The sequence below is a fragment of the Herpailurus yagouaroundi genome, unplaced genomic scaffold, assembly GCF_014898765.1.
Source record: "Herpailurus yagouaroundi ecotype Mexico unplaced genomic scaffold, PumYag 139, whole genome shotgun sequence".
Classification (NCBI taxonomy): domain Eukaryota; kingdom Metazoa; phylum Chordata; class Mammalia; order Carnivora; family Felidae; genus Herpailurus; species Herpailurus yagouaroundi.
This window is the reverse complement of record NW_024412394.1, coordinates 55,274,320-55,288,260: the sequence shown is the minus strand read 5'-3', so window position 1 is coordinate 55,288,260 and position 13,941 is coordinate 55,274,320. Positions and strand designations below refer to the sequence as shown.

Sequence of the window (13,941 nt, the reverse complement as noted above, 5' to 3'; positions counted from 1 at the left end):
AACTTTTTGATGATTATTTATTCATGTTTTGATTACTTGGGTTTTGATAGTGGTTGCTGACTGGCTTCTATCCTCCAAAATCTCCAGAACTCTATGGAACTATTAAAATCAAATAACTTTGGACACAGGAAGGACTTGGTGATCTATCCAACCCTAATTTCTCATTCTCTATAGAAGAATCTGAGACCTAGAGTGGTTAATTGCCCCCCATCAGTTAGTAATTTACAGTGACTAGAACCTGAATTTTCACACTTCTGGCCTGGTGATTGATCAGCCTACTATGAAAAGCAGTTAGAAAGAATTCTAGTTCTCATCAACTTTGTGAGGTCTATGGTGAGTTAAACATGATTTTTAATGAAGGACTAGCCTTCGATTAATTGCACATGTGCTGCTCATCTTCAACACTTTTTCTTCCCAACATAAATGTTTCTTTCAAGGATTGTCTTTGTAGTTGTCTCTAAAACTAATTTTCCCTTCGGTGCTCTTTATCCCATGTTCAGTGGTGCTTTTACCTTTATCTCTGATGTGAAACCATATCAAATGCACTTTTTCCCCCTAAAATATTAACTATATCTCAGCCCCTAAATATCTTTTATCTAGAATGGCTGTGATATCTTCAAAGAATTCCTGCAGATTAGTTATGCAAGCCTGAATCCATCATGGCCAGCATTCATCAAGTGATGCTTTAGCACTCCATGGGAGATGATTGTTTGACCACCCCCCTGGGGTCTTGCTCATTTCAATTAGCACGTGAAGGATGGAGAGAGAAGAAATCTTCACTCTGGGTGCTACCAGTGGCAAATGTCCATATTACTTTTAGATCTATGAAGAAGTCTTACTTCTGCCTTTAGGTTTAAGATCAGTAATTATCTGCCTCCTGAAACTTAGTTTGTTCTCAGAAAATGCACCAACATTTTAGTATTTCTATATTTCTAGTATTTCTATATCACACAGTTGACATTACTCATTCTTTTCTTTTGGTTTACAATAAAAATGAGGATAATAGGTACTTGTACAAATGAGAGAAAAGATTGTGCCACTTATCTTACTGGATAAGAAAAAAATAGGAGAGTTGCTTTATCTCTTACGTGAGAAGGTAATTGTGTTTGTACTGATTGTTACTCTTTGGCCTGTGAATTCTTTGCTCTCTATTTAATTTCTGGAAGAGAGGCATTTGCTTGTAAGATATTTTATATTTCATTATGAAATAATGAGAGAGCTAAAGCAAGCCTGATTAAATTACAGCTATCCAAAGATAGAGAAATTTTAGTTCCAAATTTAGTGTTGTACAATAGGGCTTGTCAATTAATAGCAATAAAAGTGGCTGGAGCGGACCCACGAGCATATTTAGCTGGCTCCTGAATGCATTTTTTGAAATAAATTTAAAATTCATTTTATCATTTTATAATAATAATAAAAAAATCCTTTCACCAAGTAGTAATGCTCTTTTATAGTAACATGGAAAATAATGAGAAGATACATAAAATAGAAATATAAAGATATCCCTTTAGCTTCTTTCTGCAACAAAGTGGCATTACAGAATTAATTTATTCCTCTTTAAATGTAGTTCCAAAAGAGGAAAAGCAAAGAATATTTACTATATACCTTATGCATCAAGAAAATGTTCTTTTATTTTCATCAAATTAGCCTCTTCTTAGGAAGTATAGACATTGAAACTAGATTATAAAGATATGGCCCCTCATGTTTTCCTTTACAGTTTCCCAGTGTGTCATTTTTGTGTTTAAATTAGAAGCACCTTTTACATTTGGTATATAAAAGGTAACAAGCCTCACCAATACGTTCCAGTGTTGACTGCATACTAAATAATAGAGCAGATTAAAAGTGTCTTGAGTTGTCTACAAACCAGTAGAAAAATAGGATACATTTTAAAAAGGGAAATTGGAATGGTCTTGGGAATCATGTTTTTTTAAAACATATTTCTGAACCCTATATAAGAGGCACCATGTTAGGCAACTTAGGTAAGGGTACAGAGCTGCATGGTCTACAGCAGCCCCTGCCATTTATAAACTCACATCTAATGAAATACGGCAAATTATTTCTCTGCTGCTCAAAATCAGCAATTTTACTATGTCACTCCAATTAGAAGTCAAAACCTGGGGCACCTGAGTGGGTTGAGTGTCCAACTTTGCTCACGTCACGATCTCACAGATCATGGGTTCAAGGCCCGCATCAGGCTCTGTGGTGACAGCTCAGAGCCTGGAGCCTGCTTTGGATTCTGTGTCTCCCTCTCTCTCTGCCCCTCCCCCAGTCACGCTCTGTCTCTGTCTGTCAAAATTAAAACAATGTAAAAAAAAAAAATGAAAAAAAATTCAAATCTTTATGGTGAGCTGGTAATCTCTAAAATTTAACAGAATAGGCACCTCTCACCCCCTTCCCATTGTTGCCACCTCCCCCATGTGCTTTTTCAACACACGTTTTCTCACTGTTGCTCTGGAAAGTCTGCCTCAGGGCTTTTGCACATCTGCTTAGAAGCTATCTCTGATATCCACAAGGACAGCTCCTTCACTTCATTCTAATCCTGAGTCAAAACTCCCCACAGGTTTTCTTTGACAACCTTCTCTAAAATTAAACCCATCTCCATACCTCATATTTTCTTACATATTTACATTCTCTAGGATTTATTGCTACGCAACATACTATATATTGCAGTTATTAATTTTTTACATTGTCCATTTTCAAATAGATTACAAAATCTTTGATCTTGGGAAATTTTGTCTTCTACATTCCCTACTATGTGCCTGAAACACTGCCTACCACACTCTAGGTGCTCAGTAAATATCTGCTTAATGAATGAATACATAATAAGCCAAAAACATGTGTCCACTAATAGCTATGACATAATAAAAAACATTATAAATAGTATAATCAGAAAATGGGTATTGTCCTTAAATCATGGGATTCTACAGATGGACTTTGCAAGTGGAATTATTTTAATCTCTGTTGTATTTTCTGTACAGTGGGTTTATGTGGTTAATAAAGTACCTCATTTCTTCCATAAATACTAATGATAGAGTGCTATAATGTCTTTAGATTTTTTTAATTTTAAAGAGAAACTAGGAATATGTCTCTTCTTCTCTGAGAGTAATTATGAAAATACACCAATTGCTATGAATAATTCCACTTTAAATATGCAATGTTTGATAATAGATCTCAAATATGAAATTAATTTCTTCTTTTCTAATCAACCTCTTCCTATTTGGAGTCTTAATAGCTGAAATAACAGAGATCCATTGTGTTTTTAATCAAATTAGCAGGCAGATTTCCTCCTTTATTGCCCTTCCATAAAAATCTATTTAGCATAAAATAAGGATGCTGTAACATTTTCAGGCAATATTTGATTATGTACAGACTTAAATGCTTCCAATTCTAACCAATTATTGGAGGGTGCATCTAATTATATCTTCACTTCTAATTCAGCAATCTGTTTTTCCAGTTGTTTCAATCTGGCATATCACTCTTTTCTCCTCTCAGCAGAAAAAAAAAGATATAATAGACCTACATAGCATTGATCAAGCAATTTCCCTAAATGAATAACTGGTGTTCTTTATAGGCAACACTGGAAGCTGCAAACAAATATCATCATTCGTTCAACTAATTGGGAAAAACATATCACTAAGGAAGAAAGAGGATTTAGAAACTCACTTTCCACAAAAATGAGAGTGACAGATAATACAGGTTGCTGTTAATGAGTGTGTGTATGTGCCTTTGTGTGATAACACAGCCAGGTGAGAGTATTGAAGGGGTTAGAGGTAAACAGCACACCCAACTTAGACAGGAAGAGCACACTGATTAAGGGGTACAGTTCACTATTTATCTGGAAAGCCTTACCTCTACCCTCAGTAAGTTGGGGCTTTCTGAGACAGGTGCAAAACCAGAATTCACTGTTGGCAACTAGCAAAAAGCAAACCAGATGGGTGGAGTTGAGTGGGGAGGGGGAATCTGCTTAAGTTATTTCACTGCCCTTTCATTGCCCTCTGTCATATGGCCCCTTGCTAGTTTTTAACAAGGCAATGTGATTCTCACTTATCTTCTTGATCCAAAAGACACATGGCTCAGCCATCTTGTCTAAAATTTCAATCCACTCACCAGATTCATATCTTTATATTTTAAAATAATCTTATTGAACAAATACTGTCTGACAGTTGGCGAATGGCCCTGCGCTCAGCACAGACATACCCTAAGGATATGATATGTCTGAGGGTGGCAAGTTGAGGCTTGGGGACAGGGTGTTCTCAAAAGCAAGACAGAAGATAGGCAGAGCAGGAGGGAGGGAAGGGGAACAGGGACGGAAATGAAGGAAGGAAGAGAGGAAGAAAAAGAGGGAGGGAAGAAGGAAGGAAAGTTAGAACTACATGACTGATCTCCTTGTCTAACCATTAATTTTCAACTTATTGGGGTATCATCCTTACTCTCTGGCCATACCTAAATGCTTACAGTTTTCTAAGTACACTGAAACAGTTCCTGTTACATGGCCTTTTCTCATTTTCTTCTCTCCAACTGGAGAATGTTGTAGGTAACATTCCCTAAACCTCCAGACCTTTCCTGACCACTCCTTGCTTGATGCCTACACTATCCACTCTCCACTGTTTCTATCTTAACAAGTGAAATACATTTGCCAAGTATTAGTTTGCATGTGTACTCTCCTTCCTTGGGCAAGAAACAACTTGAGGCAAGAAGCTAGATCTTTATGTTCTTGTTTTTCCAGTAGCTCACACAGTGCCTGGCAAATACTATCCACTCTGAATGCTGAGTGAATAACGCCTGTAAAGAAATCTCTCAACTTCTCTGAAATTCTCTCCCATTGTATAGGTGAATGAAATACTAGCAAAGGTAACATTTGTGAGGGCTTCTGTGTTCGTCAGGACTGAATTGAGCAGTTACATTCAGTATGTCATTACATCCTCATAACTAACTTGCCAAATAAATGGCCTTTATCACTTGCATTTTCTAGGCATGTAACTTAGGTGTACAGATGCTGAGGAACTTGACCAAGGTCATGCAATTACAAAAAATGCATGAAATTAGATCAGGAGGCGATGTAGTACATAAGAAGTCTTTGGGGTTAACATACTCTTAGTGTCATTTCTAGCTGTGACATTGACTGTTTATGCCATTTAGGAAAGGACCCAAAACTTGACTATATTCAATTTCCCTCTTTCTGAAATTCAGGCAAAATACCACTTTGTCAAAATCACAGAACGTCTGTGAGGTCATATAACTTAATCTATGTGAAAATATTCTTTAAAATCATATGTTGCTATGATTTTAAGTTTATTATTATGATAACTTGATGATACTATATGTTCTCCCCATAGCTATGCTCTTTCTTAGGTAAAAATTAGTTTAAGAAGAAAATAATAGCAATAATGAGAAACCCATATTAGCACAATACACAGTGATAGAGTGCTAATATGTAAATATTATTCCCCACACATAGTATGTGTATTTTAATGAGATTTCTGAGGATGCCCAAGCAAAATAATGTATCTTGATCCTTCTGGTAGCTATTTTTTTTTCTGTAATAAGACAATCTCTGATTTAGGATCAGATTCATTTGGTCGTATTATGTTCATTAAAGATGAACCTTTAAGTAGCTCCTAATTCAAGTCTCTTTTGACCTTGATTATTTTCCTTTCTTATAGATCTTCTGGGATTTGGTCTTTTGTTCACTTTGGCAAAGTGCAGCCTGCTTTATCTCTCAGACTACTTTAGATTGGACGCTGACATAGTCCAGCTTTTACTGGTCATTGCTCTTATTTATAACTTGATCATGTTTCATTTTTTCTCTATTTATGGCCAGAAGGAAGATAATTTAAATACTTCTATCACAGATTAATCTTGCCTTTGATATCACTTGTTAATATAAGAAAAAGCTGTACAAATGAATTTAGGAACTAGAAACTTGCCTTAGGACTGGAAAATTCTACCAGGATAGATTTTTCTGTGCCATCATCCTATACTCAGTTTCATCTCTGAAATCACTATTTTTTAAAGGATTTTATAGCTTCTTAGGCAAGTTTATGAGCAGAATACCCATGTGCATAAGCTGTTTGCCTTACCCCTGCCATTAAAATGTCCTTTTACAGATAAAGATATATTAGTTAGATGTGTTTGGACTAATTAATCCCTACAGAAGGAGTGGAATGTAAAGTGAATGAGGGATAAGATTAGAATTGGGAGAGGTATGTCCAGCAGACAGGGATAAGGAGGTTATGGTTTATAATAAAAGTAACCAAGTCATAGCCAGCTATATCTCAGAGAAGACAACCAGGATCTAGAGAGGAAGTAGTATGTCAAGGACTGGTCTACCACTGTCAAATTCCCCAGATTTCCTGGGTTCTCAGCCTGTAGCACAATTCTAGAGCTCTCTCTGAAAATTCAGAGAGGTAATTCACCATGCTTCCTGTCCCCACCATTCAGGATCACTACATAAAATACAAGCCCCTGAAAAATTTCACCCTTATTTTTCCTTTCACCCTGACACTGCTCTGCTACCCTGCCTTCCCTTCTCTTGACTCAAATCCATGTTTGTCCTCGGTGTCCTCTGACACCCTTTGCTTTTTTGCCTTAGTGTCCTGGCTCTTGCTTGAGACTGCTCTCTCTCATGCACTCCATCAGCCTCAGAGTACTGTCTCCTTAGTATCCCTCTACGTTTTATCCTCTACTTTGGATACATTCTTTTTTATAAACTTGATGCTCTGACTCTCCAGGTAGGTTACTTTCATTTTTTTTCTTTTATCTCTTATTTTCCTGCTTCCTATTTGTTTCCAACAATCCTTCAATTCTTTGGTGTTTGACTTTCAGCTTTTTTGTTTAAAAAAATTCTGGCCTGAGGGTAATTGCAGTGTTTATATAGATAACACATCCAACATTATGACCACTTGGTTGCTTAACCACATCATCTCCAATGACCCCAATCTGGATGCTCTGTCAACCATCATTCTCATGGTGACTGACTATGGCCTATAGCTTTACTTCTGAAATCTTATACTGCCTTCTTTCTCAGTTCATGACTTCCACTGTACATGCTATTGAATTTATTTGATCTATAAACTTTCTAATTGCTTTGGCATCCTCTTCTATTTACTGCATTCTCTTACCTTGACATTATGTCACTAAAACTTTCAACTCCCTTACACCCTGATCCTGGGTCAATCCAACTTTCTCTCATTTCCGGCATTTGGACTACTGAGAAAATCAAGCAACTAAATGGCCTGGCGTCAATATGAATTCATTGTTCCTAACTAAACTGGGCCCTCAACAACTTGACAAAAAAATCCCTAGCTCATCCATTCCTCAGAGTGGCTCTTTCATAACTTTCAGAACTTTGCTAAAGCCTCTGTGATTTAATCCTCTCTTCACAGCAGAAGCGATTGCCTTCTACTTCAAACAGAATATAAAATGCAGAAAATGGGAAATCCCTCAATATTCCTCATTTAAAGTTACCAAGTTATCTGCAGGTATGTTCATCATTACCATGTTTCCTTCAGTCATTGGGAAAGATACTTTCCTCCAGACCCCGTCACCTCTGGCTTCCTTAAGAATTTGAATTAATCAACTATCCCTTTGCTTATATTATCAGTGTTTTTTCTCTTTACTGGATCTCTCTCACCTTAAATATAAAATAAATAAGAAAATAATATTCCCTACTTATGTCTCTGTTATTCATGATCATATTAATCTCCTTCTTATCAAAGTAAAAAATTACTTATATTTACCATCTCTACTTTCACAGCTCCCACCTAATCTTTCATCTGGTTTTTGTCTTGCTGTTTCACTGAAATTGTGCTGGTCATGATTAGTAACAATTGATTCAATACTAAATCCAAAGCACATTATTTCATATATATCTTACTTGAATTTTTCTGTCATATTGATAATTACTTCCTCTATTTCTTATATTAAAAAAGATTAATTGAGATATAACTGACATATAACATGTTGGCTTCAGGCATACAACATGATGATTAAATATATGTATATATTGCAAAATGATCACCACAATAAGTAGTTAGTATTTATCACCTCACATAGTAATACTATTTTTTTTAATTTTTATGAAAAAAATATTAGTGCTTATTTACTTTTGGGAGAGAGAGAGAGAGTAGAAGAGGGGCAGAGATAGAGGAGAGAGAGAATCCCAAGCAGGCTCTGTGATGTTAGCACAGAGCCCAACATGGGTCTTGATTCCACAAACCGTGAGATCATGACCTGAGCTGAAATCTCTAGAGTCAGATGCTTAACTGACTGAGCCACCCAGGTGACTCCATAGTAATACTATTTTTTTTTTTTCAGTGAGGAATACTTTTAAGATCTACTCATTAACTTTCAAATGTACAATACAACATTATTAACCATAGTCACAATACTGTACAATACATCCCCAGGACTTATTTTGTAAGTTTGTACCTTTTGATCACCTTCATCCATTTTGCCCACCATCCACCCCCATCTCTAGTAACCTCCAATCTGTTCTTTATATCTATGAGTTCAGGGTTTTTGGGGCTGGGGGGTGGGTGTTAAGTTCCACATGTAAATGATATCATATGGTATTTTTCTTTCTCTGACTTTTTTTACCTAGCATAATTCACTCAAGGTTCATCCATATTATTGCAAATGGTAGGATTTCCTTCTTGTTTATAGCTGAATAATGTTCCATTGTGTATATATACAGTGTGTGTATACATCATATCTGTATCTCTATATCTATCTATATCTATATCTATCTACACACACACATTTTCTTTATGCATTCATCCATAAGTGGACACTTAGGTTGCTTCCACATCTTGGTTATTGTAAATAATGCTGCAATGAACATGGGGTACAGATGTCTTTTCAAGTTAGTATTTTTGCTTCCTTCAGGTAAATACCCAGAAGTGGAACTACTGGATCATATGACCATTCTATTTTTAATTTTTGGGGAAACCTCCATATTATTTTCAATATGGCTGCACCAATTTACATTGGTGCATTACACCCATCAACAGTGCACAAGGGTTCCCTTTTCTGCACATCCTCACCAACACTTGTCATTTCTTGCCATTTGATAACAGCCATTCTAACAGGTATGGGGTGATATCTCACTGTGGTTTTGATTTGCATTTCCCTGATGATTAGTGATGTTCAACACCTTTTCATGTATCTGTTGGCCATCTGTATGTCTTCCATGCAAAAATGTCTATTCAGATCCTTGGCCCATTTTTTTAATTAGATTGTTTTTTACTATTATGTTGCACTATTAGGGATTTACCCAAAGAATACAAAAAAATACTAATTCAAAGGGATACATGCACCCTGATGTTTAGAGCAGCATTATCTACAATTATGAAAACAGCCCAAATGTCCATCAACTGATGAATGGATGAAGAAGATGTGGTATATATGTACAATGGAATATTATTCTGCCTTAAAAAAAGAATGAAATCTTGCCATTTGTAATGACATGGATGAAGCTGGAGAGTATTATGCTAAGTGAAGTAAGTCAGTTAGACAAAGAAAAATACCATATGATTTCACTCATATGTGGAATTCAAGAAACAAAACAAATAAGCAAAGGTAAAAAAGAGAGAGAAGCAAACCAAAAAACAGACTCTCAACTATAGAGAACAAACTGATGGCTGCAGAGGAGAGGTGGGTGGGGGAGGGGTTAGAGAGGTGATGGGGATTAAGTGGTGAATTTGTTGGGATTAGCACCAGGTGTTGCACTTCTAGTGCTGAATTGCTCTATTGTACACCTGACACTAATATTACACTACATGTTAACTGATTAGAATTTAAATAAAAAACTTAAAAAAAAATGAACCTTTTTCCTTTCTAGCACTATCCTATATCCCTTGTCATAATGTCTTGAAAGAGGAGGTGAAGTTTGTTACTTACTTCCTCATCTTAGTTATTCCTTTTTCCTCTTCAATTTAACTTCAACTCCAACCACTACTGGAACTCCTCCCATTGAGTTCACTAATAACCCCCAATTAGGACATCCAGAGGTGTTTAAACATAGTAGGTTTTTTTAAATATTATTTATATACCATTCAGTTCTCTCCTTTAAAGTGCACCACTCCATGGTTTTTAAACACACTTACAGTTGGGCAATCATCACTATAATCAATTTTAAAAGACCTGTACACTGCAACTATAAAAAAAACTGTAAAACATTCAAGACATAAATAAATAGAAAGATATTTCATGTTCATGAATTGGAAGAAATATTGTGAAAATGCCCATACTATCCAAAGGAATCTACAAATTCAGTGCAATCCCTATCAAGTTCCCAATGACATTTTTCACAGAAATAGAAAAAAAAAAACAATTCTAAAATTTGTATGAAACCACAGAAGATCCCAAAAAGCTAAACCAATCTTGAGTAAGAATAACAAGACTGGAGGTATCACGCATCTTGATTTCAAACTATATTACAAAACTCTAATCAAAACAGTATGGTATGGGCATAAAAACAGATATCTAGACTGGTGGTAAAGAATAGGGAGCCCAGAAATAACCCACACATATATGATCAATTGAGGACTAAGGAGATAAGAATATACAATGGGGAAACTACAGTCTCTTTAATAAATGGTGCTGGGAAAACTGGACAAGTTACATGCATGGATGAAACTGGACCACTATCATACCCAATACACAAAAGTTAAGACAAAACAGAACAGGGGCGCCCGGGTGGCTCAGTCAGTTAAGTGTCCCACTTCGGCTCAGGTCATGATCTCATGGCTCCTGGGTTTGAGTCCCATGAAGGGCTCTGTGCTGACAGCTCAGAGCCTGCAGCCTGCTTCAGACTCTGTCTCTGGCTCTCTCTGCCCCTCCCCACTTGTGCTCTGTCTCTCTGTCTCTAAAATAAATAAACATTAAAAAAATTTTTAAAAAAGACAAAACAGAACAAATACTTGAATGTAATACTTGATCCATAAAACTCCTAAAAGAAACAGGTGGTAAGCTCCTTGACACTGGTCTTGGAGATGATTTTTTGGATCTGATATCAAAAGCACAGGTAACAAAAGCAAAAATAAACCAGTGGAACCACATCGAACTAAAAAGCTTCTGCATAGTAAAGAAAACCATCAACAAAATGAAAAGGCAACCTAACGAACAGGAGAAAAATATTTGCAAATCATCTATCTAGTAAGGGGTTAATATTAAAAATATATAAAGAACTCATACTCTCTCTCTTTTGATCCTCTGTATACATTTAGGTTCCCTGATCCTGCTCACTCCTGTCTTTCCACCTGTAGTCTACTTAGTCATTGAACTGTTCTTTGTTCCCATTGTGCTCTCTAGATTTCACATTCCATTGTCTCCGAGTGCCTTCATTCATTCCCATGACTATGCCACCCATTTGCTAGTATATGCCCATAGCCTAAGCCTCTTTTCTTGAATTCCATGGTTCTTTATCCAACCATACACTAGGAATGTCTTCCTTGATTTTCTACAGGTACATCAAACTCAACATATGTGAAAACATTTTTTCCATTTTATCTCATTGGATGCTGATGCTCCATTTATGTGCCTGATGCTAGTAAGTGTCTCCAACAACCACCAAACACCAAAACCATAAACTCGAGTCACTCTTGAATTCAAATCCCTGACATTCAGCCAATCTTCACATCCTGCCATTTCTCTCTAATATATTTTTAATCTTTCTACTTCTTTCCAGTATGATTGTAACTATTTTTGTTCAGTTTTATCTTTTGTTTTGATTTGAAGAGGTTTTCTAAATAGGTCCCTATTCATCTTTCATATTATTGCCATAGTAGTCATTTTAAAAATAAAATTTGGAAAAGTTCCAAACTTTTCAGCAAGGCATAAAAGATTCTTCATAATTTGGAAGCTGTTTGCTTCTGCTGTCTTATTTCTACTGCTCTCAAAATATTTTTGGCAGACATTCTTTCTACAGGATTTACGAGCACCTTTCATATGCTAATGAAAAGAAACAGAGGAGACTATGGTAGGCAACTTTTCTGAAACTTACTTGATTATAGAACACTTTTTCTTTTTTCATAGAATAGTTAATAATTTCTTAGAACTAGAACTTTTCCAATATTTGGGAATATGATCTACTAGCCTATATATATTCATGTAGATCTTACCATCAGGATCAATGTTTTTAAAGTATAAGAACCAATAAGAAAAGACACTTCAAAATAAACTAATCATTAAAGCACAGCTTCCATGTTGCGTTATAGATAACCTGTCACAAACATAACACTTTCGGGATAATTTGAAAAGTCTCTTTAATTCTAATCAAAGAAATAAAGTAAACCTATATTTGTCTAGATTTGGCAAAGAAAAACTGATATTGTATAAACTTGAAGTGTTTTATTTTAATTATTACTCAATTCTAAAGTCAATATAGGATACAAAACATTATTTCTGTTACCTTTCAAATGTAACTGCATTTCTGTCAAGATTTTAGGTATATAATGCATGGCATACTTTAGACACCTGAACACTAAAATGGAAGAATATGAACATTCTCAGTGATGAAAATAGCTAAGAAAGCAAAAGACTTGTTGTCTAGCACATATAATGTTAACTTCTAGTCAGTAGGCAATTAAATAAAAACATGGAGATTAAATTGAGGTTTGTATTTTCCACACTGAAGGCAATCAATAACTGGTTAATGAATTTTTCTGAAAAAAACAACCTTTGCTCTAATGGTGTCTAATTATTATGACACTTTCTCTTTGAAATTTTACCTTCACACTTCAAACTGTGTTTAAGTATTCCTGAAAGAGAAACTTCTACTTTAAAAGAGATAATACATGGGGTGCCTAGGTGGCTCAGTCGGTTGAGTGTCAGACTTTGGCTCAGGTCACGATCTCACAGTTTGTGGGTTCAAGCCCTGCGTTGGGCTCTTTGCTGACAGCTCAGAGCCTGGAGCCTGCTTTGGATTCTGTGTCTCCCTCTCTCTCTGCCCCTCCCCCTCTTGCTCTCTCTCTCAATAAATAAATAAATAAATAAACACTAAAAATTTTTTTAAAAATTGAAAAAAATAGATAATACATACTGCAGAAAGCATAGGGTTTTTTGATTAGTAGAATTCATTTGTAGACCGTTAAAAATGTCTGTATGTTACAATGACAAGTGATATAAGAGGTAGAAAGGAAGTGAAAGGGTGCCTTATTAATGAAGCCAACTCAGTCCTGATTGCTTTTGTGTTGCTGACAGACTATACACCAATACAATTTTAGCCTGTTAACTATGTCCTCAACCTTGTTGCTAACCATCTGTGCTAACAGTTTTTGCTCTTTTTTTTTATTTTTGGCATTAGGAAGTGGCATTTCAAATTTTACTCTCCTTGTCAAATTAGAGTTGTTTTTTTTTTTTTTTAAAAAGATTACATAGGTACTTCAGTTCTGTTACACAAGAATATCTCTTTGCATAGCTTTCTTTGGAAGCTATCATTTTTCATTGTCAGCATTCAGATCTATTTTTATAAGGCAACAAATGAAAATGATAGAAGCACATAAAAGGAAGAATAAAGAATAAAAATCAAGTAAAACCTCACCTTTGTTGAGATTATCCTGCCTCTTTCATTTAAAGATCTTAAATACTCCTTTCTTTCTCTCAAAGCCATTTTCCCTAAAGGTAGTAATACCTAACTTTCTACTGGAAATCTATTGCTGTCCTATTTTTTAAATAGTGTTTATTTAATTATTTTGTGTGTGTGAGAGAGAGAGAGAGAGAGAGAGACAGAGAGAGAGACACAGAGAGAGAGAGAGAATCTCAGGTGCCTCTGCCCATTTTTTTTTTATTAAGAGATGGCAGGACTGATTCAAAACTGATAAGGTCTGTGCCTTTTAGTAGTTGTTTATTATTGAAGGAGGCAATAAGAATGTAGACAGGTATGTAGAATATCCATCAGCAGAAAATAGAAAGGGCAGTCTAATAGTTCAACAGACGAGC

General features: G+C 35.6%; 1 protein-coding gene across 5 annotated transcripts in view; it reads right to left on the bottom strand.

Moving 5' to 3' along the window:
• FUT9 (fucosyltransferase 9) overlaps nucleotides 1–13,941 on the bottom strand; it is a 200,125-nt gene that overhangs the window by 58,047 nt on the left and 128,137 nt on the right. The gene's annotated exons all lie outside the window — the stretch shown is intronic.